At 40.2% G+C, this 26,094-nt stretch overlaps 1 non-coding gene across 1 annotated transcript; it reads left to right on the top strand.

Moving 5' to 3' along the window:
• The first annotated feature begins 1,145 nt into the window (after positions 1–1,145).
• On the top strand, positions 1,146–1,249 carry LOC112678094 (small nucleolar RNA U13). The gene has a single exon (XR_003147381.3). It is a non-coding gene; the product is annotated as a small nucleolar RNA U13 (small nucleolar RNA).
• Positions 1,250–26,094: the final 24,845 nt, after the last annotated feature.

The following is a 26,094-nucleotide window of genomic DNA, read 5'->3' as shown; positions in this document are numbered from 1 at the left end:
CATCACGAGAAGGGGGGGCGGAGCACAGCACGACAAGCTATGATAAGAGAGTGAGACCGTATTCACATGACTCTCATTGCAGCCTGTTGTTATAATTGTCCTATTTTATTATTACTTACTGTTGTTTCGCTCTCATGATAAACTCTATCATAGGTCTGTGTGTGTAGAGAAGAGGGTCGTGTGTGCAGGGTTCAGCCATCTCCAGGCCCAGCAGGGGCCTTGGGCCTATCCCCACGGATAAGGGGGGCCTGCCTGACTGGCTTGTGGTCCCGTCGGTTACCTAGGTCGATATATTTGAAACTAATCCTTGCAAAGATTTGGGAAATGACTACAGGGGAGTTGAGCAAAAGGAGACATTAAAGCAGAGAACAGGGCAGCCCAGGTGGCTCAGTGGTTTGGCGCTGCCTTCAGCCCAGGGCCTGATCCTGGAGTCCTGGGATCAAGTCCCACGTCAGGCTCCCTGCATGGAGCCTGCTTCTTCCTCTGCCTGTGTCTCTGCCTCTCTCTCTCTCTCTCTCTGTGTCTCTCATGAATAAATAAATCTTAAAAAATAAAAAATAAAAAATAAAAATAATAAAGCAGAGAACACCGGGGATATCATCTGGAACTTTCTTTTCTTCCCTGAGGCCGCTGGCGCCTGGTAAACTTCCAGAATCTTATCAGAAAGCAGGTAATGACACTAATAGTTATCCTCTCGACCGCTTGCCCTATGCTGACTCTCTTGCCTCAGTGGCTTGGAGCGTTCTCAGACCCCACAAAGGAGACGCATCCTTTCCTTATTTTGCAGGGGTTTTCCGAGGCTGCGAGAGTTTCCTGTTACTCAGAATCCAAGAGGTTGTGGTGGCGGAACCGGGATGAAGAGCTGCGTTTCTCTGGTTTCAGCCGTGGGCTCTCTCCATAGACGGGCCTTGAGTTGTGAGTCACAGGAGGGCATCCTGCGGAGAGACCGAAGCGCGGTAGCCACCGCGGTATGGGCCAGGACCAGTGGGTCGGACCGAACGGACGCGCTCCCTGGTCGCTGTGTAAGCCACACTCCGGGGCCTCGTCGCGTCTAGGCCTGCACCTCTGTACACGTGTATCTGACAAACTTAGGTTTGAAGGTTGATCAAGCACATTGAGTAACGGGAAGAAATGCCCAAAGATAGATGCTTTTGTCATTCATACGCGTGATGCTTGTGCGTTCAGGCTGCCGTGTGACACGTGCCTCCCTCAGACCTTGTTATGACCTTGGCAGATCACCAGTCTAAGGTGGAGAAAGAAGGAAAGAAAGAAGGAAAGGGAAAGAAGAAAGAAAGGAGAAAGAAGAAAAGAAAGAAAGAAAGAAAGAAAGAAAGAAAGAAAGAAAGAAAGAAAGAAAGAGGAAAGAAAGGGAAGAAGGAAAGAAAAAGAGAAATAAAGAGAAGAAGGAAAGAAAAAGGAAGGGAAGAAGGAGAAAGAAAGAAAGAAAGAAAGAAAGAAAGAAAGAAAGAAAGAAAGAAAGAAAGAAAGAAAAAGAAAGAAAGGCCTCAGGATAAGAGCAAATTAAAATGAAAATCATTAAATTAAAGTGGGGAAAGGGGTTGTGCATAGTAAGTGTGACAATCGGGATGGGCTAGGTTGTACCACAGTAACAACAACAAAAAATTAAACTGTGATCAGAGAAAAATGTCTTTGTTGCTGGCCTGAAGCCAGTTTAGGGTTCCAGTGACCCCCGAGGGTCCGCCTGCCTGTGGCTGCTCTGCGCGCGGCATCTCCTCGCAGTTTCGGGGAGAGGGAGGGCCGGGGGGCACCTGCCCTGTCATCTTGGGTCTCCCCACAGCGACCTGACAGGTGTCACCCCAGCGTCAGCCCCGCGGCCCTCGGATGGGCTGGAGGGAAGCGGGAGCCCGGCAGGGGAGGGTGCCGGGGTGTCGCCCACCCAGAGCAGAGTGAGGAAGAGGAGGAGCGGGCGAGTGGGCCCCAAGGAGGGAAGGCCGGCAGCGTCTGTGTCTCAGGATTGCGCAGTGGCTTGAGCGTCGCCTTCTCTCCCCGACGGTCCGAATGTTCAAGGTGACTCTACAGCCTTCAGGGGAAGGAGCTGTGACAGCTCAGGCCATCGGGCTGTCCCCTGCCCCCCGCCGCGTGGCCCATCCTGCAGGCCCTTGCAGGGGCCTAGGGTGGGGAGCCGGGGTAGGACCCCAGAAGCGCAGAGTCTGTGTCACCAAAGCAAATCACTGCTCGGATTCCTTCCGACCTTTTTTTTTTTTTTTTTTCCGACCTTTTTTTTTACCTTTGAAAGGAAAAATGTTGATTCGTCTCTAAGCTTTAAGAGCACGAAGGCTTGAGCTCATTGCTCGTATCGCTAACAGCACCAGGCACTCGATCACCGCCTAGAAATGAAAAATGACTTTATCACTATTAGCCTGAGCCCCAGTTGGTTTTTTTTTGTTTTTTATTTTATTGTGAGAATATAGTTTTAAAGAGAACTATTGCCGGAAATAAGAGCCCGAGGAAAGCACACGGCCCTTCAGCTCGCTGGAGGGACGCCGCGTTCCTGTCTGTCGTTCTCCCCGGGGCTAATGTCATCTAAGTGACATACAAATTGAGTTGGCCCTCCAGATTTTCATAAACTTGTAACAGGCTGTTGAAGAATATAGACTCGTGGAGGTAAAAATAGGAGACTTAAAATGTTTTCCCCAATTGTCCTCAGTGGTCCTGTTGCTAGCAGTTGCTTTTACCATCTCTTACTGCATCTTTGTCAGCGTCTATAAATCTTCCGGGCACTTTTGTCCATGAAAGCTCCAAGTCAAGTCTACGGCATCGATACTGCGTGGGTTCAGAGCGCTTCTCCTCCAGGGATCAGGGCGCGTAACTTGGTGGCGGTGTATTTCTTCTTATAGGATTCCTACTCCTAAATCTTGTACAAGTTCTGAATCCTCTGGGCTTGGGATGCAGATCAGAGAAAAGTGACAAATCCCTCCCCAGGTGGCCGTATGACGACGCAATCCTCTTCTTTTTTTTGTTTTCGTCCCCTCTCTGTCGCTTTCAAGACTATCGTTGTCTATGCTTTTTGGAGAATATTCGGTCTAACTCTTAATGGTTAGGAAAATATATGGGTTCTTTTGAGCCTCTCCACTACGACGTTTCCTGTTGTGCATGACCTAGGGTTGCCTCCTCTCTCCCCCTTTAAAGCCCACGACCAGGGATCCCTGGGTGGCGCAGCGGTTTGGTGCCTGCCTTTGGCCCAGGGCACGATCCTGGAGACCCGGGATCGAATCCCACATCAGGCTCCCGGTGCATGGAGCCTGCTTCTCCCTCTCCCTCTGCCTGTGTCTCTGCCTCTCTCTCTCTGTGTGACGGTCATAAATAAATAAAAAAAAAAAAAAAAAAAAAAAAGCCCACGACCACTGGTCCGCCTCGGTGCCTGGTTACCTTACGGTCCAGCAGCGGGAATCTCTGGGAGGTGATACCAGCAAGACAGCTGAAATCCGCCCACCTCTGCGTTGTCCCAGCCGTCCCTCGGTGTCACATGGTGCTAAGAATGGCTGGTTCTCCGAGGATTTCCACACCCGAATCCCTGAAATCTATGAATATGTCATGTTATATGACAAAGGGAAATTGAGGTTGCAGACACCAGTAAGGTTGCTCATCCCGAGGGACCTGGAAGGGGAGATTATGCTGACCTAGAGTCAAGGTCCCATGTAACCACAGGGGTCCCGAAGAGCAGGGGAGTGCGGCCGAAGGCTGGGTGAGGGTGGTGCGATGTGAGGCCTTACCTGCTGTCACTAGCTACGAACCCGGGAGGAGAAGGTTATGAGCCAGGGAGTGTGAATGGCTTCTAGAAGCTGGAAAAGGTGAGGAAAGGCTCCCAGAGCCTTCAGGAGAGAATAGATTCGTGCCTACCGACACCTTGACGTTAGGCCAGAGACACCCGTGTCAGAATTCTGACCCACGGAACTATAAAATCCTAAATCACAACTGTAAGTCTGTCTCAAAGCACTAAACTTGTGGTGATTTGTTGGGAGAGCTCGACGACGAGTGCTCGGGGCCACCCTGGTGTCCCTCCGTGCCAGGGCCGCACTGCCCCCGGCGGCCTCGTCCTCACTGTGGCCAACCCAGGCGAGCAGCTGCACAGCCGTGTGGACGTCTACACGGGGGCGTGACAACTTCCCTTCCTATAAGCAGGGGCTTTCTTTGAACTTTTACGTGTATTTTTTCCCCTCAAGTGTACCCAAAGAGAGCAAATGCTTTATAAAGCTCTTTGCAAGACACGCAGCAGCCTCTTGCGTCCGCCCCCTGCACCGCTTCCTCCTCCAGAGGTAGCCGACATTCATCCAGTGGCTGCCTCTTGGTAGTCAGACCTCTAAGTGCCGTGCTTGGACGTGATACTTCTCGATCTTTCCCTATCTGTCGACTTCCCCGAATGGCAAACTTGACTATACCTTTCCTACATCTTAGCCCACCACATGTAAACTTTCCTCCCTCCCGTCTTCCCAGGAGGGCTGTGTTATGATTTTGTCTTTTTTTTTTATGATTTTGTCTTAATCACTCTTAAGAATTGACAGTGCTATGACCATGTAAATAGGCAGGTGGTGTACTGTGATTCTTGTCTTGTAACACACATCATCTCTGGAATGAAAATCGTCTTTTCTGTTTATTTTTTTGATTTTCCATATCCACATTACACTTCCGCCTCAAGTTTTTGCCAAATAATATAAATCCTCCACCAATACTTTTAGGCACAACAGGTGTTCTATTTTTAGTATTTTTGGAGAAAACACCACCAAGGACTGATCGCCTTCGATCTGGGCGGGGTGCTTCTCCGTCCCTGCAAGCCATTCCCCCTGGGATCTCCTTTCGGGGTCTTCCTGAGGATTCTTGTCACCTTTGGCTTGTTGCCGGATCTGTTTGCAGTGTCCAGCACTGAGAAAGTGTGTTCAGGAGGCAAATTGTGAGGATTTTGTTTATCTAACAACATCTCTACCTTTGTCTTGAATTGGTTTTGTCTGAGGGTTGTACTGAAAATAATTTTTGCTCAGGATTTTGAAGCAGTTGTTATATTCTCTTCAGCTGTCAACCATGTTGATGACAGGCTACCAAAGCCATTCATTTTTTTTTCTTTTAAGTAATCCCTCACGCTCACCCATCTATCTCCAAATTTAGAACCTTTTGATTTTACTTTTCTTTTATTTCTTTTTTTTTTTTTTTGAATTGGAAAATAATGTATCTTCTCCTGGTGTGGATCTATTTTGAGTCCATTGTCTTGGCACTCAGATCTTACAATTTGGAAATTTTTATTCTTCTGTTGATAAAATATTTGAAGTATTTCCGATGATTTCCTCCCTTCCATATTCTTCTATTCTTCTGAATTCTCATTATTTGAATATTGAACCCCCTAGACTGACACTCTGCCATAGATTGAATATTGGTGTCTGTCCCAAAATTCATATGTTGCAACATGATCTCCGATGTGATGGTATTTGGAGGTAGAGCCTTTGGGAGATGATTAGGTCATGAGCTTTCTTGGATGGGAATGGTGCCTTTCTAAGGGGCTGAAGAGACCAGAGCGCCCTGGTTCCCCATGCGAGGTTACAGTGTGCAGAAGAGTGTGCTGTGCACCAGGATGCTAGGCCTCAGTACACACTGAATTGGCCGGTGCCCTGACCTTGGACTCTGTAGCCTCCAAAATTGTGAGAAATAAATTTCTGTTGCTTGTAAGCCTTCCAGTCTATGGCATTTGTTATTAGCAGCTCAAACAGACTAAGGCACTCGCTAAATTTTATTTTCCCTCTCCCCCTCCTTTCCTTCCTTCCTCCTTTCTTCCCTTTCTTCCTTGAGAGATCCTGCTTCCTACGAGATCTCAACTCCCTTCCAACGTGCCTATTGAGTTTACTGTTGCTCTTACCATAGTTTTGATTTTCAAGGGCTCCTTTTGGTCTCTAAATGTACTTTAAAAGTAGTATCCTGTAATTGTTTCCTGAATGCTGCATTTTGCCATCTATTTTATCCTCTCCAGAGACTAAAACCTCCATTATCCACCGGGTTAGAGAAGATATAGTAACCTGAATATATGAAGTAAGTGAAAGGATCTAAGATTCTAACTTCTTCAACAGACTTTCAGCCAATCTGCTGTTTTAAAAACCATCTTTCCCTTACTTCCAGAGCATCTGGTGCTTCTAACTACTGGAGTGTTTTCAGGGATCAGCAATGCAAATTGGGTTGCTTATTGGCTTTCACCGCTGCCAGTTTGGGAAACAGCTCTCTCAGGGCTGGTAGATCTTTTAACATTCATTCGGATTTTCATATTCTGATTTTTCTCAATTTGTCTGCTTTTGCAATTGCTTTTTCGCTGTCTTCTTTGTTCTCATGATATCATTCCTTTTAAAAAAATTCTGTAAAAAGTTGTTTAAGTAGGGTTTTTATAATAAGTAGGGCTAAAGATATGTGTTTAGTTGACCATATTTAACATCTTGAATTGGGATGGGACCACACATTGTTATGAACAATTCACTTAGAATCATCCTCCCAATTCTAATCACCTGACTTAGTGGGGGTGGGGGAGGGGGTAGTACAAAGTATAGTACAAAGAAAGAAAACCCCCTCAACACAAACACTACTCTTCTTTGAGAATTGAGCACTCCCCCTGCCACTCCCCAGGTGGTGGTTGCAGACCTGTTTCTACAGCCTCATGGAAAATGTGTTAAGGGTCTCATTCTAATTTTTGTTTTATTTTAGAGGTTTGCATTTAGTTTTTGGCTTTGTACGTTAGCTAAAATTCTGAGAGGACAGGGAAAATTCCACTCAATATCCTCTTATATACTGACCTGGTTTTTATTTCTTTCCTAAGAAGTCTTTTCTTTCCCAAGTTAAATTATAAGGTTGTTCTGGGTAATCAAACAGTTGATAGTTATTTTATTTGAATATCTTTCACCTGTGCCTTCTGATTATCTCATATCCTTGGTCTTAAACATAAGGATAGGAACAGATTTTTTGTTGTTATGCCCCCACAAATTTATGCAGGTCTTCAAATGCTATTAATTTGGTGCCAAGAATGCATATGTCATCCTAAATGAAGATCTGATTAGGTAGATTTCACACATGATTCTGTGTGTTAAAGAGTAGAATTACTGAATTAGAATTTGTAGGGAAAATCTTTCTATAAGACCTTCAATCAAATCAAATAGATCACACTACATTTTGAAGTATTTCATTTTTCTTTTCTACCTTTTGAAAATGTTTAATAGCTTAAAACAACTTTAGTACTCTTCTAATCCCGTGAGCATATACACACATACATCATAAATTCTTTGGACATAAGGTTAAATGGTATCATAATTGATGGTTTATAACTCTGTAAATCACTTCCCTCCTTAATGCTCCCTGATTCCATTTAAGGAACTCACTCTAGGACTGCGTTTATTTCTAGCAATAATAATTTTTATTCGTTGTCATTGTTCTTTTATATTATTCTATTATTATGAAGTAAATTCAAATGTGATTTCATTTTACTAGATGATGGAAAATAGGTTGTCGATCTATTAATTTTTACATGCAAGAATTTCTTATTTTTTCATTTTTTTTCCTGACAGTGTGGTACTGGCAGATTTTCCTCAATGATAAGATTATCCAAAAGGTAACTCCATTGCTTCTGTGCCTGGTACCTGGAGTTCATTTTCACCCTTCTTGTTGATCTTATAAGCTTACTGCAGGTGTGATGTTGGTAGAAGAAAGTTTACCTCATCTTGTGTGTCTTACACATGCCTCTTGACAAAGTTTTTACAAAAATTTAAATAGGTTAGAACTATTCTAATTCAATCATAGTAAAATAAAATAAAGTAAAATTGCACTGTACTGCCAAAAATTGATCTAGAGTGCTTACTTAGCAAGGTGAAGCTTCAATTTTTGTCAAAGGTGACGACTACATTTTGTAGGCCGCCAATCAGGAAAGAAACATAATGGGAGCAAGGGCTGGCTTTACCAGGAATTGAGCCATCTTGCCCAAAGCAAAAGGGAAAAATAAACTCCAGCAGAGTAATGTCATTTAAAGGAGGTTTTTCTTTGTGTGCAGTAGCCAAGATGTTATAATAAAGCCTGATGTAAGTTTTGGGGCACAGAGACCCATCAGGACTTTGCCATTTGCTTGCTCTGTGATCTTGGGCAGATTACTTATCTAAAGCTCAGTTGCTTCTTTGGTAAAAAAAATTTTTATATATTGTAGACTTCTTGTAAGGACTTGGTGAGATAAAGTTTGTGAATGTCCTTTGTGAATCTATAAATTCCATGGAAATCCAACTGGTATAATTGTTTACTGCTTTCTACAGTGCAAGGGTTGCATTTCAGGACTATCTAACAGTATCTGACACAGCATATACTCAATAAATAGTAATTCCTTTCTTTATCCAAGGAAGAAAGAGAAATGTTCCATCAATAAAAAGCGATAAGATACCAAACAAATTCCAGCACAGCATAAACATTTTTGAGGGGCATAAAAGATAGTTACATGGAATATTCTAACGTCTATACAATCTAATTTTCCAAGAACTATCATTATTATAGAAAAAGAGTAACAATGCACATATGGTATATATGGCATAAGTGGCTTCCCCTTTTCACAAAAATAAGACTAAATAAGCTAAAATTTACATGAGATGTCAATAACTTAGATGATCATCATAATGGTGAAATTTAACATTTTTTAGGAATAGGAGAGAAACTAAGAAATCCCCTCTTCTACATATCAGTGACCTAGTATCACTCAGAGATCTCATATAAGTAACTAGTTATTTACTTAAAGGACTGAGTTACTAAGTAATCTATTTAGTCAGTAATAAAACCAGAATTGAAACACGGATGTATTGATCCCTAACTTAGTCCTCTTTCGACAATAGTAGGCTGCCAATTCTCTCTCTTATGATTTCATTCATTTGACAGGACTTTAGAATATATTAGTCACTGGCAAACATTCTATTACTAAACATTTTCTTGTTAAAATAATACTAAATATTCTTCCTGAATATGCCAGTTCCAGGATAGAACTAAAAAGCCCCCATTGGTGCTATATATCTGGGCCTCCTTGGCTCCTCCTCCCCTGTATAACCATGATGGATGAAAGCAACTGTTGACTTCCTACCAGCAGTGGTGGATCCTGTGTATCAACATGTGTTCTAACCCCGTGTGGCATGCAGAAGCAGGAAAGCCAAAAACTACATTTCTCAGACTCACTCGAAGCAGGAATTACACCATCAGACAACCTGAGGGAGACCTCTACAGAAGTGAGTGTGGGTAGGCGTGTGGTCTTCCCCTTTTCACTGGTGCAAATAGCAGCAAAGTGGCATAATTCTGGGACTGGCATCTATTTTGGAAGTTCCTCCTTGCACAGATGCCTTATTGAATCAGAGGCAGCAGATTTTTATGCTTCACAATCTGATGTTCATAACTATAATGTTGGCTTGGTATTTCATTAAATGACTAAATCATAATTTTATTAAAAATTTCCCCATTGCAGGTTATTAATTGATTTCTTCCAATTCTGTAACATCACAAGTACTGTTGGAGTATAAGTCTGAATGCATAAAGTTATCTCCTTTAAAATTTTCACTCCTGAGGATAAATGAATAGATAGGAAAGTTTGAGCTGAAGGGCATGCTCACTTTTATAGAAATTTATTCTGAAGAGATGCCTGTAAAGGGGCCTCTTCTGGGTAGAGGACAGAGAAATGGGTGTATGTGCAAACTGGAAGAAATGCGGTCTTATTTGAGACCAGGCTGCAATGGCTTTGTCCTGATTTCGTCCGCATCCCTATAAGCTGAGAAGACTCTTCTTTATGGAATGATGCTGATCAAAAGTATTGCCGGGAAGGATGGTGGAAGTTTAGGGAACGCTCCCTTTGGATGGAGTAAGAGTGGAGAAGAGAACTTCAACCTTTCTTCTGTGCTGACCCTGAGAAGAAATATTAGGATCTACAGTCATTTATAGAGTTAGATATAGTTACTGGATAGCTATTTAAAGAGGTATAATTTTTATACAATTATGAAATTTTTGAAATTTCCCATTTTAAATCATTGAACTTTGCTAATTTTCCTTAGTAATGTTCACTAGGATGATTCGAATGAGTAGGGAGTACCGAGAAAAGGAGGAAGCTGGGGATTCTGCTACTTTTCAGAGCCACAGTGGAAGAGTATGGCTTAGGGGTGGGCCACTCCGTGAGGTGAGCTGGCTGGCTCCTTATCCTGTGTAAGCCTGGGATCAGGTGTCTTAGTCAAGGGTGTCTGGGGATTGAGAGCTCTTTTGTGTGAATAGCCAAATCCCACAATAGCGTCTACCTGACTGGTATACTCAATGGGACGAAGCTCTGTTAACAACTTTTTTTTTTTTTTTTTACTTTGTTAACACTAGTGTTCTTAACTTAATGGTTATTTTATGTCTATGAGATTTCTTGGCAGAACAAAAAGGTCTAAAGTAATAATAAAGCACTGAGAACATCAATAAGTCCAATTGTGAAATATTTCTAACATAGTTAACACAAAATGAGACCTAGCAGCAGATACAAAGCTATCAGATTGAAAAAAAAAGAAGTTTGCATAAGCATTTGTCAACTCAACTAAAAGTGTGTATTATTCACCTGTTTTGTCCATTGTGCTAGATACCCTGGGATGGGGGGAGAAGCTAGGAACCAAGAAGCAGGAGAGATGTCTGTCCTAGTCCTCCAGGATCTACCAAACTACCAAACTCTACTTCAGATGAACACCAGCCAGGTAGACAGTAGGTGAGACATAGATTGTGTATGCATGTGTCTGTTGAGTTTTGCTCTCCGTAGACACAGTGTGGAAGTGCTGAACTCTCTAGCACAGACACACATATTAGCAAACGAGACTCCTCTTCAGTCATGGTTCTTATAATGCTTATGTGCAACATATTTTTTTAGACGTGGTTATTGGTTATACCCAAGAATGTACTCTTTTTTTTTTTTTTATTGTGGAAATAGATTCTTGATTGAGAATTATGGGCCCTCTCTTGTGTCTGATGTGTTGATTTTTCAAGCTGCCTATTCAAGCTATCCTATTGTGCAGGATAGGTGAGTTGCACAATATAATGATGCAGGCCTATGTTGTAAGTGGACGAGAACAAGTTTAAATGTGTGTTGAAGTGGTTTTGAGCAAATTTCACAACACTAATTGTCCTTCAAAGTAATCTCTCTCAGGAGTAAATCTAACAAAAGAATTGAATGTCATCCAGCTATTATATAAAACAAATGTAAACTTGATCATAACATATGACTGTGACATAGAAGAACACTACATGATATAAGCTTAGCATTTTTTGATAATTGGATATATAAGTTAGACTGTGTTATGTAAATTGATAATATTTACTGTATCATTTTTTATGAATATGAAAAATTTGGCAGAAAAAATACATAATAATCCTGCAGTATCTACTCAATCTAATAAATAAATGTAAGTACAGATTTTTAGACATATATTATCCTTAAGTAAGATACAAAGGAAACACTATGTACTTTCATTATATATGTAGAGGCAATAATATTATCTAAAAATGTAGTTATTGTATGTCACTATATTTTATACAGATGAGAAACCTCATGATAAAATTATATTTTTAGAAAATGGCTGTTATTTTGTTTTACAAAATTTATTTGGGAAATTATCCATTAACTGTGTTGATTTGATATTCATTAAAATTTTTATTCTGGAACTATTGTCTAAAATATCCACTGAAAATGAACATGTCCATCTGCAAAATAGGCAGTTAATTCATTTAACTGCTTTTTCTGACAAATATAATGAACTTTTAAACTGTTGTTTTATTTTTTAAAAACATTTTATTTATTTATTTACTCATGAGAGACCCAGAGAGAGAGGCAGAGACACAGGCAGAGGGAGAAGCAGGCTCCTTGCAGGGAGCCCAATGTGGGACTCAATCCCAGGACCCTGGGGTCAGGACCTCAGCCAAAGGCAGATGCTCAACCACTGAGCCTCCCAGGTGCTCCTAAACTGTTCTTACTATAATATGTTTTATCAATAAGGCTTTATTTTTTAGGTGATATGATGAAATAAAAACAATACTTGAGCAGGAATTGTATTATACCTGTTACTCATTATCCCTAAAGTTTTGATTTATTTTTGGATTTATTATCATTGACACTTTAATTACTTACAATTATAAGTGGGATGAAAAAACTAAATTTTAGTGGAGTCATTCTATGTTGAAAGTACGTTTTGTGGCTTGTGTCAATTATGACTTATATTAACTTGCTTTTGCTTTTGCTTTTGAGAAAAACTGAAGAACATGCCAAATATGGCAATAAATCAGTCTGGATTGGGCAATCATTGAAATTTCAAGTCTTTTACATCTTCCGCATCAGCCTACACAATCTCACAAAGTGAGAAAGTAAGTCATTTTGCCATAATGTAGTGGTATTTTTTTTTAAGATTTTATTTGTTTATTCATGAAAGACAGAGAGAGGCAGAGACCCAGGAAGAGGGAGAAGCAGGCTCCATGCAGGGATCCCAACGTGGGACTCGATCCCAGGACCCCAGGATCACCATGACCTGAGCCAAAAGCAGATGCCCAACCACTGAGCCACCTAGGCCTCCCGTATTTTGTTTTTAAACACAAAATTTGTACTCACATGATACTTTATTACTAAAGTAGAAATACTAGAATCTTAAAATTATTATAACATAGAGTAAAAAGAGGAGATACTGTTTGTGATTCTGTGCACAAATAGGAGGAAATGTAAATTATGCCCTGAGACTAGGGGATAATTGTTTTGTCCTGATTCTTCCACGTACCTACAGGCTGAAAAGATTCCTCTTCCTGGAATGATACTAATCAAAAGTAGGGGCGGGAAGGATGGTGGAGGTTTGGGGAGCCCTTCATCTGGTTTGAGTAAAAGTGGAGAACGAATTGTGTTCTGTGAAGATATCTTACCGTCCGTATTAGCTGTATATTGCTGTATAACAAATAGCCCCAAAACTTAGCAGCTTAAATCAACTAACATAATTATCTCACATAGTTTCTGGGGATTAGGAATTTAGGAATGGCTTCGCGGGGTGGTTCTGGCTCAGGACCTCTCATGAGATCATAGACTGTTGGCTGAACTCATCTTCGAAGACTTGAGTGCCACTGGTGGATCAGCTTCCAGGTTCATCCATCTTGACGTGACAGGAAGCTTCATTTCCTTGCCTTGCGCTGCTCGTGATGTGTCTTCTGTCAATGCAAGGGACCCAAGACGGAGGCTGTGGGCTTCACACTACCCTCAGAGCTGGCGCACCTTCCCTTCCACCGTAGGCTGCTGGGCACACAAATCCACCCTGATAAAATGTGGGACACGACTACTTAAGGACGTGAATACAAGAAGCCAAGGTGTGAACGTGGCTACAATCCCCTTCCACAGCATCCTTCATTCCATCCTTTATCTATACATTCTCTAGTCTGTGAACTCTACCAAGCCTTCCTGCCTTCTAGGAACAGTGTTAGGTCTTGGAGATAACCAAGATACACGGTTTCTACCCTGACCGAGACAGAGGAGTGCCAGGTAGTCACGGTGGGTAAAGCTAGGTTAAGGACGCCCACAGACTAGGTCACATGCTCCCCTGGTATTTTGTATTTCCTTAACATAACTCTGCTTCCTGTCTGACTCCACGAGGGTAGGGAGCATTCCTGCCCCAACGAATATGCTTCCTCTTGTCTGATGATTTTCACTTCCATTTCACCTTACTACATGCCCACTCCATGCACATCGTGCAAATTTTCTTCACCTAAAACCTCTTCGCTTTCAAAAGCACTAATTTAAATAATCCACTCTTTAATCACAATTGATTTTTCCAACTTCTTTATGTAACTAATGTATTAGGATTGTACTTAAACACTATTGTGATTTCTAGTCCCTTTATCCCCATACTTTTTTCCCATCTATCTTACTTCTCTTGTCTCCACTTCCCCTTCTATCCTCTTAATTTCTATGATCCATCATTTTAATTTTCCTGTTGCCAATATCCCAAATTCACTTCCCTTTGTTTGACAAAATGCCAAACTAGGATGAACTCAATTATCTATTTCTTTATGCCTTTAGGTGACAGCTAGAGCATTGTAAGAAAAATCCAAAACAGGGTATATGGATTTCATTATAAATGTATAATCATCAAATTCAAATGTATCCCAAATATGCCAGAAACCTGATCTCATTTTCCAAGTCAGTTTGTTCTTCCATTACACACTATTCCATTCCTTTTCTACTCTCCTTAAATATCTGACCTGTCTCCACCATTGCACCCTCAACTTTTAGCAGAAAACTTCTAAAGAGGTAATAGAAGCCACTATCTAGAGTTGACTCAACTTCTCTCTATTTCCAAATGTAATTCTATCTGCACCCATTCTATCTTCCATCTTTCTTTGATGAATTGGAAAACCTTTGAGTTTTAGGGAAAGATTAAGATGGTATAATTTTAAAGCTCCCGTTTTAAATTAGAGATGAGCAAATCCATGATTGAACCTAAGGAACTACAACTACGTAGGTTTTTCTGTTATGTTTTAATGGCACCCCACCCCATAGATACCCTTCTCCTTTGTCACGATAACTGTTTACAAGCTTATCTCCCTGGACTCCTGCATCCCCGTATCGAGGAGAAGGCCTGACTGAGGACGAATGACAGTCCTTACAGTGACTCAAACCCTTACCAAGTACAACCTATGAGGCCATGTTTTATGAGTGAGGTAAAGCTATGAAGGCTGCAGGAGGAGTCAAGCAAAATGATGCAGTTTGAGAAAATAGAAACTAGTATGATTTAAAAAAAAATGCTAACTGCACCCCCTCAAAACCTATCAATGAAATAAGAGAGAAATAAGTGGGGAAACAAGGAAGTAAGTTGAATCATATATGAACAATTATTAAAGGTAAAGGGTTCAACTGCAGAAAGTTAGTGGATTCAAATGTGTGGTTTCTCAGGAACTATTTTCCAAATTATTAAAAACATTGTCCTCTATGTCAGTATGAGGGTTCTTGCCTTCTTCGTGGAAGACCCATACAGGTCATTGCTACCACTCTCCACACATGATTTCATAACATTGGAGTCAGTTTCAAGAAATCTCATATGTCTCATTTATTCTCTGGGTGTATGACTAAGTTTAGATAGATGGTCTCCCCATTGGCCCATGAGAGGTAGATATTGGATGATTTATAGTTATCTGTAGTGATAAATTTGTTTTGATTTTTTATTGCTTTTATAGTTCTTTCTTATCTTTGAGTGAATTGGATGGGAAAACTGGAATTGAGAGTCACCCTCTTTTATGTTCTGCTATTTGGGAGTAGGTGCACATGGGTGCTTGTGCAGGTGTGTGTATATGCTGAGGGGACAGGTTTGGTTACCTCTTGCTACCACATTTCTCCCACCATCCTCTCACTTTCAGGATTTCTTCTATAAGACAGTTGGTCAATGTTAAAATATAGAGTTAGCAAAGATACAATATTAAGAATTATTAGGTCCATTTAAAAGTGAATTATAGTTTCTAAAGGCTGATAAGATTCATAGATGAAAAAGGCAAAATGATAAAGAAACATGAGAAATAATGAAAAAAAGTGGAAAACCTAGAGAAATACTTGAGATAAGACAAAATGGCAGTCTAATTGGTGAACATTCTTTGAAAATAATTAAAATCCAGATCAGATCTAATGAAAGTTCAGAGGCATCAAATTCTGAAATGATTGATGTAGCGCTGGAGGGCTTGGGTGTCTCAGTTTGTTGAGTGTCTGACTCTTGATTTTGGCTCAGGTCATCAGCTCAGGATTGTGAGATAGAGCTCTGCCTTGGGCTCCATGCTGGGCATGGAACCTGCTTAAGATTCTCTCTCTCTTTCTCTGCCTCTATCCTTAATCCCCCTCTGAAAAAAAGAAAAGATCTGTGTAGTGCCAGTTATTAATATTCATTTAAAAAATGCTGTATTATAAGCAAAGAAAGTATGTTACTGGATTTTTGGTCTCTTAGTGCCCGTGGTTCTTGGTCACACTGCTTCACAGAATGAAGAGGTAGACAAGATGAAGACTGGGGGGCAGCAAAGTTTATTGAATGATAATACAAGCTCCCAGAGCGGGAGGAGACCCAACAGGTTTGCCATTTTGGCATTCAAATCTCGGGGTTTTTATAAGCTCTTTCAGGAACTATCTGAAGCATTCTCAGTGTGGGCGCCTGTGGATCGGCTGCTGACGTGCGCCAGTTAAGGCTTTGATCATGCACCTGTCTACCTATCAGGTTATTGTTCACATGTTAATGGTCTTTTGGGCTGACACCTGGAGACTAACTGCCTCAACTTGTGATAGCGACCAGTGTTTCATGGTCGTTTTGTTTCAGAATGTTTTGTAAAAGTCACTTCTGCAGAACCTGCTACACAGGATGTTCCTGGGCTCTTGTCTAAGCTGTAGAACAGGATGCTGGTGTGGTTTTGTCTTAGCTGTCCCGGCCTTTTGGCTTTCTTGTTGGGGACCCTGACATGACTACCTAAGTGTCCAATTAATCTCTAACATTTATTTGAATTATAAATAATGACACTTCATAATGCTTGATTTTATTTTATTTTTTAAAAGACATTGATTTTAAAGAGAGAGAGAGAGACAGCATGCGGGCTAGTGGGGGAGCGGCAGAGGAAGAGGAAGAGAATCTCAAGCAGACTCCCTGCTGAGTGCAGAGCCCTGGCACAGGGCTTCATCCCACAACCCTGAGATCATGACCTGATCTGATTAACTGACTATGCCACCAACACGCCCCTGCTTGATTTTATTTTTAATTGATTTTACCTTCTCCTATTACTATCAGCATTTTGAATCCTGAAAACTTAATTCTCTGTCAATGAATCCAAAATCAATGCTAAAAGATTTTTTACACACATTAGTCATATAGTACCAAACCATTTTAGAAACAATATTAGTATAGTTTAAAAACTAAACAAAATACAGTGTTGAACTCAACAGAGACAAGTAGATTTCAGATGCCAAAATAAAAAGAAGTGGAGTGGGGGGGGGGGGGGGATCAAAGCAGAACAATAAACAGGTGCTGATACCAACATGATTTGTGGGATTTGGAAAGTGGAGCTAGAATTTAAATTCTGTTGTGGGTAAAGAAATAGGGCCAAGGAGGAAGGAGAGGTGGGGAGTGAGAACCGACTTATCCTCTAAAGCCTGCAATTTCTAAAAACAGCCTGCTGCTATCTCTTCCCTGTATCCAGGAAGAACCTAGTACCCGTTATGTAGGATAAATAAGTCACCCTTATGGAGTAAATCTTTTCTTTCCAGAGAAAAAGGAATTAGCTCAATTATATGGTCCTCAGAGCAAGGGTAGATCTCAGTGTGAGGCCACATTTGCCCCATGAAATTGCCGTCAAGTCTTTCTTCTTCCTTCTTCCACCATCCCTCCCTTTTTTCGTTCCTATTATTTTTTCATCATTTTGCTCTTTTTTCAGAATAGTGCATATACCTGATTGATAATTATAATCCCAGCACAAGCTTGAACATAATTTATGATTAAAATCAAATGTGGAGATAGTGATATTTTATACCTAGCAACTTAAGGATAGTGAGAGTGGCCCCAGTAGAAGGTTCAAAATAAGGAGGAAATTAATATAAAAATTGGTATAGGATTTATAAAAACCCTGGTGAATGGACATTTCTGTAATTCAAGTTCTATAAGATTCTCTCTCTCTCTCTCTCTCTCTCTCTCTCTCTCACACACACACACACACTCATACACACAGTTGTTATGCTTCCAGTTAAAAACTACATACACCATAAGAAAAACTACTATAGAGTTATCAGATTTTGAAAGTAGAAAAACTTTTGCCACAAGAACCAGAAATGTGAGAACAATGAGAAATACCTTAAACATTGTGCTTCTGTAGATTACAGGGATGGTCCTGTGACTCCACCCACTGGGACCCAACCCTCCACTCCAGAGTGGGCTCCCGCACACTCATCTGGGGAGGTGTGAATTGCTGTGGGAGGTGGAGGTGAGTCCCAGCAGTGTGGATGTGAACTTCGGCCAGAGTGAAGCAAGAGTTTTGTTGAGAAAACTGGCTACGTTTGTGGGGGGTGTTATAGTGGGCAGTAAGATGGCCCTGCAGTGATGGTCGCGGCGAGCAGTGGACAGAATCTTCACGCTCTCTGGTCATGATTTTGGTGGTTGACAGTAGACAGAAGGCCGCCATAGCAGGTGGAATGGAATTCCCACCTACTGTCTTAGAGGAGAGGCTGGTTTCTCTGATAAAGAAATGGTTACAAGTGACTAATAAATGGTTCAATTAAGCATCTCTTTCCAGATGACTAGTTTTATGATACATAGTTCTTTTGTAATCTTTTGCAGCAGATGGTATTAATGGACCTGGTGTGCTAGCAAACAATGGAGCTTTTGTAGCCCTCTTGTTAAGAGAGGTTTCTTGGAATGGGTATTGTTGGAGTGATATAATTAGGAATGATTGATGGAGAACGTGTTAACATAATGTAAACACACACATAAATGTCTTCTCATACTTTAAACCTGATGGATGCAGGAGCACCAAAAAGTCAGATTGTTATGTTGAAAGTGTCTGCAAAAAATGTAGTGCATCAGATGGTGGTGAAGTCTACCCAATGAAAGATTCAGGCCACACAGCAACGAGTAAAATAAACTGGTGCTATGAAACAGTTAAGTCAGACATTTTTAAAAAAAGATTTTTATTTATCTGAGAGAGAGACAGAGATGGGGACACATAGCACACAAGCTGGGAGGAGAGGGAGAAGCAGGCTCCTCGCTGAGCAGGGAACCTGACACTGGGCTCGATCCCAGGACGCTGAGATCATGACCCAAGCTGAAGGCAGATGCTTGACCGACTGAGTCACCCATGTGCCCCGATAACTCAGAAACTATTTACTGCTTTCTGAGAGATTGTGAAGTATAGTCGTACACTTACCTTGGAAGGCAGCATTATTTCCCTTTAATTTTGAACATTCAAAATTTCCAGAGATAAAACTATCAAGAAGACACTATTGGATACTGAGGATAAACAAATGGAACTTCCTAGAGGTCATTCCACATGAATAGAACCCTTTAACATCATTTTTCAGGAGGTTTTCAGAAGTATTATTTTGAATGACTACCAAAGGTATGATGGTTGAAGTATGACTGCACTTAAAAATATAAATTATAAGGTTGATGTGCTTAAAACTCTTCATGGGTGAGCACTACTTTAAAGAGAACAATTGCTGGCACTTTGAACTGTTACATTTGATTCATTAGAATTCGCTGTGAAGTCCGATTTTCTTATAGTAGAATAAATGGGATAAGAGGTACAAGTTTTACGTTGCTCTATGAGGTTCCTACTTACACAACTAATGAAATTGATGAAGTCATTCATGTAAGTAGAAAAGAACGTGGGCGTGGTGCTCTGACAGATAAAGCTTTAGATACTGTTATTCACAAAGATTTTGTTTTCACCAAGAGTCACAGTTGAGATCCTTGAATAAAATGGGCCATATTCTACAGCCGTGTTCTCCAGTAGAACTCTTTGATATTTCGAATGTTCCATATTTGCATTGTCCATCGTGGTAGCCACCAGCCACATGTGGTTCCCGAACTCTTGAAATATGGTTAGAATATCTGAGCAGCTGAATTTTTAATTTAATTTATTTATGTTTGAGTTTAAATAGCCACATGTGATCAATGATCACATTATCGAGCAGTGCATGTCTACAGCATTGATCTAGATTGAAAGTTTAGATTAATGAATGCAGGGGTTCCAGCTTTGTCTGCTCTTGCATATGTGGCGATGTGATTAATTACCACAAACTGTGAAATAAGAGGTCATTTGTTTACAGAATTAATGGAAATTGAAGTTTAAAATGAGGTGATATGGATTTTAGAATAGCTGACATCCATAAGGGAGTAGCTGAGATGCAACCCAATATTAAATTTCCAGGGGCACCAATAAAAATTTAATGGAGGCCATTTAACAAGCCTCAGTAGTAAAGGAGAAGATGTAACAGGTAATGAACAAACAACGCAGAGCCTCAGGCATCTAAGAAGTAAAACAGACCTGTCGTGAAAGCTGTCCAGATTCCATTATGATAAACGATCCAAGATTTTGGACCAGGGAGATATAATTTCAAAAACTTGAGGTATTAAGGGAGTAACTATTGATCAGTTGGCTGGAGAAACATTTCCTGTACTTGCGTCCCCACGCCTGAAGCAAGAGGCTTCATTTCCAATGTCTACAAAGACAATGAGGGGCTGCCATTAGAGTCTGAGGCAGGCTCCGTGACACAGTGACAGGCCCCAGAGGCCCTGGAGCAGGGACAGAGCTGTGCGCACACATGACCGCAGTACGGTTTTACCAGGTCCTGCGTGATCAATGCAGGATTAAATATCCCGCCGTCCTGCACTCAGAAATCGACCAAAACATCAAGGTGAAGGATTGTGGACGTTCTCTGGCCGATGGTAGGATGGTGCATCATTGTAAATTAAATGCTGTAACTCTTGTCAAAACTCTAAATCATAGAAGCAGGATGGTAATAGAGAGGCAGTTTCTCAACTATTATTAGCTCTTCGTCCTCATGATTTCTTAAACAATTATGGAATAGAATTTTCCACACCAACAAAGAGTTCAACATTTCAGGAGTACTTTCTCCTGTGTGGGTTTATGTACAAAATAAATAGGTACTAGTATTTTATTCAAAGTGAAATAGAGGGAATTAAAAAAAGAAACAAAAAGAAAGATGGGGGGAATGTGAAAATAGAATAGGAATATCTGAAGCATAGTGAAGAATGTCTATAAATGAAAAATAATTATTTAATTAAAAATAAACAACAGGTGGTTTAGAGAGTAAATAACTGAAAAAAAATGTTAGTAAATTGTATGCTAGGTTGAAGGAAATTTCTGGGGGGAAAATACAGAGAAATAAAAGGATAGAAAAATAAGAAAGATAGGTCAAGGGAAAAGATAGGCTAACAACCCAAATTTTCTTTGAAATGATGTGTCCTCGTCTACTGTCCAACACTGTTTTCTTAGCTGCAAGCCAGAAGAAAAAATGATCTGATAAATCAATATTTCAAAACAGAAGAGGAAATAAGCTACTAGGAAAAAACTTCAATAGACAAAAAAAAAAAAAAAAAAAAGAACAAAAGTAAACTCAAGGACCCAAACTTCAGTAGAAAAAACAAACAAACTAAACTAAACTAAACTCAAGGACCCAAACATAGTAATGATCAAAAATATATTATAAAACAATTTATGAATGAATGTTTAAGGAAGTAAAATAGGAAACCATGAAAATAAGCAAGCAGGGATCCCTGGGTGGCGCAGCGGTTTGGCGCCTGCCTTTGGCCCAGGGCGCGATCCTGGAGACCCGGGATCGAATCCCACGTCGGGCTCCCGGTGCATGGAGCCTGCTTCTCCCTCTGCCTGTGTCTCTGCCTCTCTCTCTCTCTGTGTGACTATCATAAATAAATAAAAATTAAAAAAAAGAAAATAAGCATCAATAAGATTTAAAATGGCAAAGCACATCTGAAGAACAAACCAGAAATTAAAAATATATACATAATCACTGAAATTGCAAGATAGACTTGAAGAAATTATTAAAGATTCATTAAAGAGAAAGAAAATGGAAAAGACAAGTTAGGACATGTGGGTAGTAGAATGAGAAAGGGTCACATACATCATCTAATCAGAATCCCTAAAGGGTAGAAATGCAAAAGTGGGAAGAAGTAATATTTGAAGAGATAGTGGCTGATTATTCGCAGATTGAGGAGACATGGATTCTCGCGTTCAGAAAGCATCTCAAATCCCACAAGGATAAATAAAAATAAATCCAAGTCAAGACATATTTAGCAAACTGCAAAGCTCCAAAGGTAAAGAGAAGATATCAAAACGCCTGGAGACACCGCCTATCTATGCAATGTTGTTTTGATTCACTGCAGGTCTCTCAAAAGCTATAATAAAAAAACAGAAGATGATAGTAATATCTTAGTAAGGTTAGAGGAAAGAACTATCAACGTAAAATTATATACTTGGCAAACTATTTCCCAAGATCAAGGAACATTTCTTCAAGCAAAGAAAAAACAGAGTTAATTACAAGAACTTTCTTAAGAAGAAATATTACAGAAAGAAGAAAAAAATCATCTCAGACTAAACAGTCTAAGATGCAATTAGGAACGAAAAACTAAGGTATTGTAAAACATGTAGGTTAGCCACAAATTATCAACCATAATAATGTCTAATTTGTGGGGTTAGTAAACAACTAAATAAAACTTGTTTCTGGATACAAATATTACATTAGATAGGAATGTGCTATGGGAGTTAAAGCCCTACGTGTTAAGTGTATGTTAAAAAGAAGGTAGGCACTGATTAATTTCGATCTTTTAAGTTAAATATGCATGTTACTTTGTAGAATATTAATTAATAATAAAAATAGAGTAATATTTGGGTCAGTATTGGAGGGAAAAATGTGATTTAAAAAATGCCACTAGAAAGCAAGAAGACAGGGAAGAAATGAAGATTAAATATATCAGTATTTAAATTGCTAAATATAAAAATTAAGGTTAACTATTATTGTACAAGCAAATATAAGGGGATTAACCTCCCCTCCACTCCCACACTCAGAGCTAAAAGATAGACAGTGGTTATTTGTTACCTACAGAAGATCTATACAAACCCTGAGGTCACAGAAAATTGATATACTTTTTTTTAAAAAAGATTTTATTTATTTGGAAGAGAGAGAGAGAGAGAGAATGAGTGGGAGGAGAAGAAGAGGCAGAGGGAGAAGCAGACTCCTGCTGAGCAGGGAGTGCATCTTGGGGCCCCATCCTGGGACTTGACCTTGGGACCCCGGGATCATGACCGGAGCCGAAGGCAGATGCTTACCTGACTGAGCCACCGGGGCGCCTCTAGGTTGACATACTTTTAAAGATGGTCATATAAAGTCAGATATTTCCCCTTTTTTTCTCCTATAAACCATTCAAAATAATGAGAATAAAAACTAAAACTACAAACACCAGTTTGTTCATTTCTTTTAAATCTGGCAGCAACAGAGACCTTCCATTCCCAAAGTGGAGAGAGAGCTGGCAAAGCAGGATCAGATCAGGGGCAGGAAGCAGGACCTCCTATCAGCCAGCCTCAGAAGGTTATGAAAGACGTATCCTATCCTAAGTCCCTTGTTGGCAGCAATGGCAATGGGCTACCCAAACTGTTTTACGACTTTGATTTGATTCTCTTCCAAGAGTAGAGGAGTCGAGGCTAAACCAGGGACCGCAAGATGAAGAAGCCACATTTCTAGGCAGTAGGACTGTCTCTAGCCGCACTGCGAAAGCAAGTATTAGAAACATCCTATATTGTCTTTCTCTATTTGGTTCATAAGGAAAACTCTTGCTAGCCTGAAACTCCTCCCTTCCCCCTCTCCCCTTCCATGCAGGACTGGCTAGATAATCTTCAAGGCCTGATGCAAAATGAAAACGTGGAACCTTTTGTTCGGAATTATTAAAAATTTTAAGATGGTGACAAGCAGAGTATTAAACCAAGCACAGAGCCTCTCTGTGCAAAGAATGTTTTGCTACTGAACATCTTGTATGTCTGTGAAATCTTGCCTCAATGGAACGCTCTTTCCCAGAAAAAACTCACCTCCTTAAAATATGAAATAGAGAAGAGTCAGCAGAGGGTTTCGTTGGAGACACTACCGCAAAATGGAAAGGAACAGGAAGACAAGTTCACAAAAGCAAGACCTTCATCAGAAAATGTTGCTGTGAAACACTAGAATATTGTCCAACTTTTACCATGAAAATATAAAAAGGAAAACTGTCTCTTCGTGGAAGAGGATAGGAAGAAATGGATAATGGAAACTGAATTAGCAGAATGAACGAAAACAGCAAAATGATAGCATCCTGTGCTAGCCGAGCCTGGCTGTCTACTAGAACCACCTGTGGAACTCGTAAGTCAGACCAGTGCCCCCAACCTGCGTCCATGGGCTCTTCTCTAATAGTCCTGGCCCGGAGCCCACTCACTGCTGTGCTTCAAAATCTGCACCGGTGACTTTCAAGAGCAGCCAATGTTGATAGCCACGAAGGACAGTTTAGAAGGCAGGGACGGTGACGATCTAATAAAAACCAGTGGGAGGCAAAGGAGAAAGAAAATGGGAGCTACTCTAAGGTACCACTTTCCTTATTTTTATTAGCTGAAGACAACAAATATAATCTTATAAACCAATTAAGGTGTATATAACCATATCAGCATACATGCAAAAACTAAGAAAGACATTAAGGTAGGAAAATTAAGGAGTTGGAGAAGGAAATGGAGGGGGGTACAGATAAAATACACTGTCTCAAATGAACACCATAAGCATAATACATAAAACTATATAGGTAACGAGTAGTATAGAATATAACACTTCTCAGTTTTCAGGAGAAACAGATACCAAAAACTAAGAAAACGTACAACAGAACGAATAAGATATACTGAGAGGATGTTGAATAATTTAACAGGACTTAGACCACATATACATAAACAAGTGATTAAAAAGTTAAAAATAAAAGGTTGAGTAAAGAAAATACAGTCAACTAAAACAAAACAAAAAATGGAGATTTTCAATAGCAGCTAAAAGATAATGTAGGTAGGAATATATTTAACATAAAATGCACACAATTCATCTGAAGAATAACAAGAAAACTCTTCAAGAGACACACATAACCATAAAGTCTAGAATATTTAAACAAATGGAAATTCACTAGCGGCTCTAGATTACAAAGATACAATTCACAAAGATGCTAATTCTCCCTGAGTTAATAAATAGCCTAAATAATAAAATTCTAGTGAGAAATATCAATAGGTCTTTGCTTACTCATGATACGTGGAGCCTCCTTCTGCCCATCACAGCCACTGGTCACATACCCACTCTCTCCACCTCTACTCCTGAACCCCGAGGATAAAAAATACCCAAAGATCCAACATTGAAATGCAGACATTTTGGGACCTGGGGGCTCAGTCGGTTGAGCGCTTGACTCTTGATTTTGACTCAGGTCATGATCTCAGGGTTGTGAGGTGGAGCCCCGCATTGGGCTCCCAGCTGAATATGGAGCCTACTTAAGATTCTCTCTCCTTTTGCTCCCCACCCTGATCTCCCAAAAAGCTCACTGGTCTTCATTATTTTAAAAAATACATTTTATGAAGTCATTATTATCTGAAAAAAAATAAGGCATAAAAGACTAAATAATAAACAGTACTGAATAACCACAAGTTTACTTCTTTACCTTCAGCCCACAGACTAGGAAGGTTAGGGCATTTTATGCCATCCTTTTACCTAAATTGGGTCAGGTCTCTGTAGAAAGCATTTTAAAATCAAGTAAAAATACTAAAATAATTCAGAGAATATGGAAATGTATGTTTGGTTTTTTTTTTTTTTTGGAAAAGTAGGTAAATATTCCAATACATTTATAGCTTAACCTATCATTTCATATCCTAGATTATAAAAATTTTGTGTGAGGCCCTAGGAATCAGCAGGCCTCTTTGTAAGAGGACTGAAGGAGAAAAATGAAAGAAAATGATAATGTTTAATTTCATGTATTGATTCTTTGAGTTGATTGCCTATAGTCCAAAAGTATTTAGCTTAACTTAAAGTTTTCTTCCCTATGTTAGGTTTACAGTGGTTTTCCTTACTGTTTATATGGTTTGTTTCAGTCATTTATTCATGCGTACATTCATCCATCCCAACATTTGCAGGGAATATTTTTATGGTTGCTCCTGTTGTCATTCTTATAGTAAAAGGAAAAAAACCATTTCTCTACTCAGAATACTTCTGACACTAACTATCTGGAGTGTAGACTCCACAGGTTAATGCTAGAGTTCCACCCGATTGTCCTCTCTTCAGAAGCCTCTTGAAAGTTCAGACCTCTGGTACTTCTGACCAACTGACTGTAACTCAGGGGTTCCCACACTCCACTTCTTGGGTTTGATCATTTGTCAGAAAAGTTCACAGAACTCAGGAAAGTACTTTACTCTACCCATTTAATAAAAAGGACATAACCTTGGAGCAAGCAAATGGAAGAGAGGCATAGAGCAAGGCATGGGGAAGGGAAGTGGAGTTCTGTGTGCTCTCCTGGCATGGCAGCT

The sequence above is a fragment of the Canis lupus genome, chromosome 14 (assembly GCF_003254725.2).
Source record: "Canis lupus dingo isolate Sandy chromosome 14, ASM325472v2, whole genome shotgun sequence".
Lineage (NCBI taxonomy): Eukaryota > Metazoa > Chordata > Mammalia > Carnivora > Canidae > Canis > Canis lupus.
Note: the sequence above shows the minus strand (reverse complement) of the source record. Positions and strands in the feature narration are given on the sequence as shown.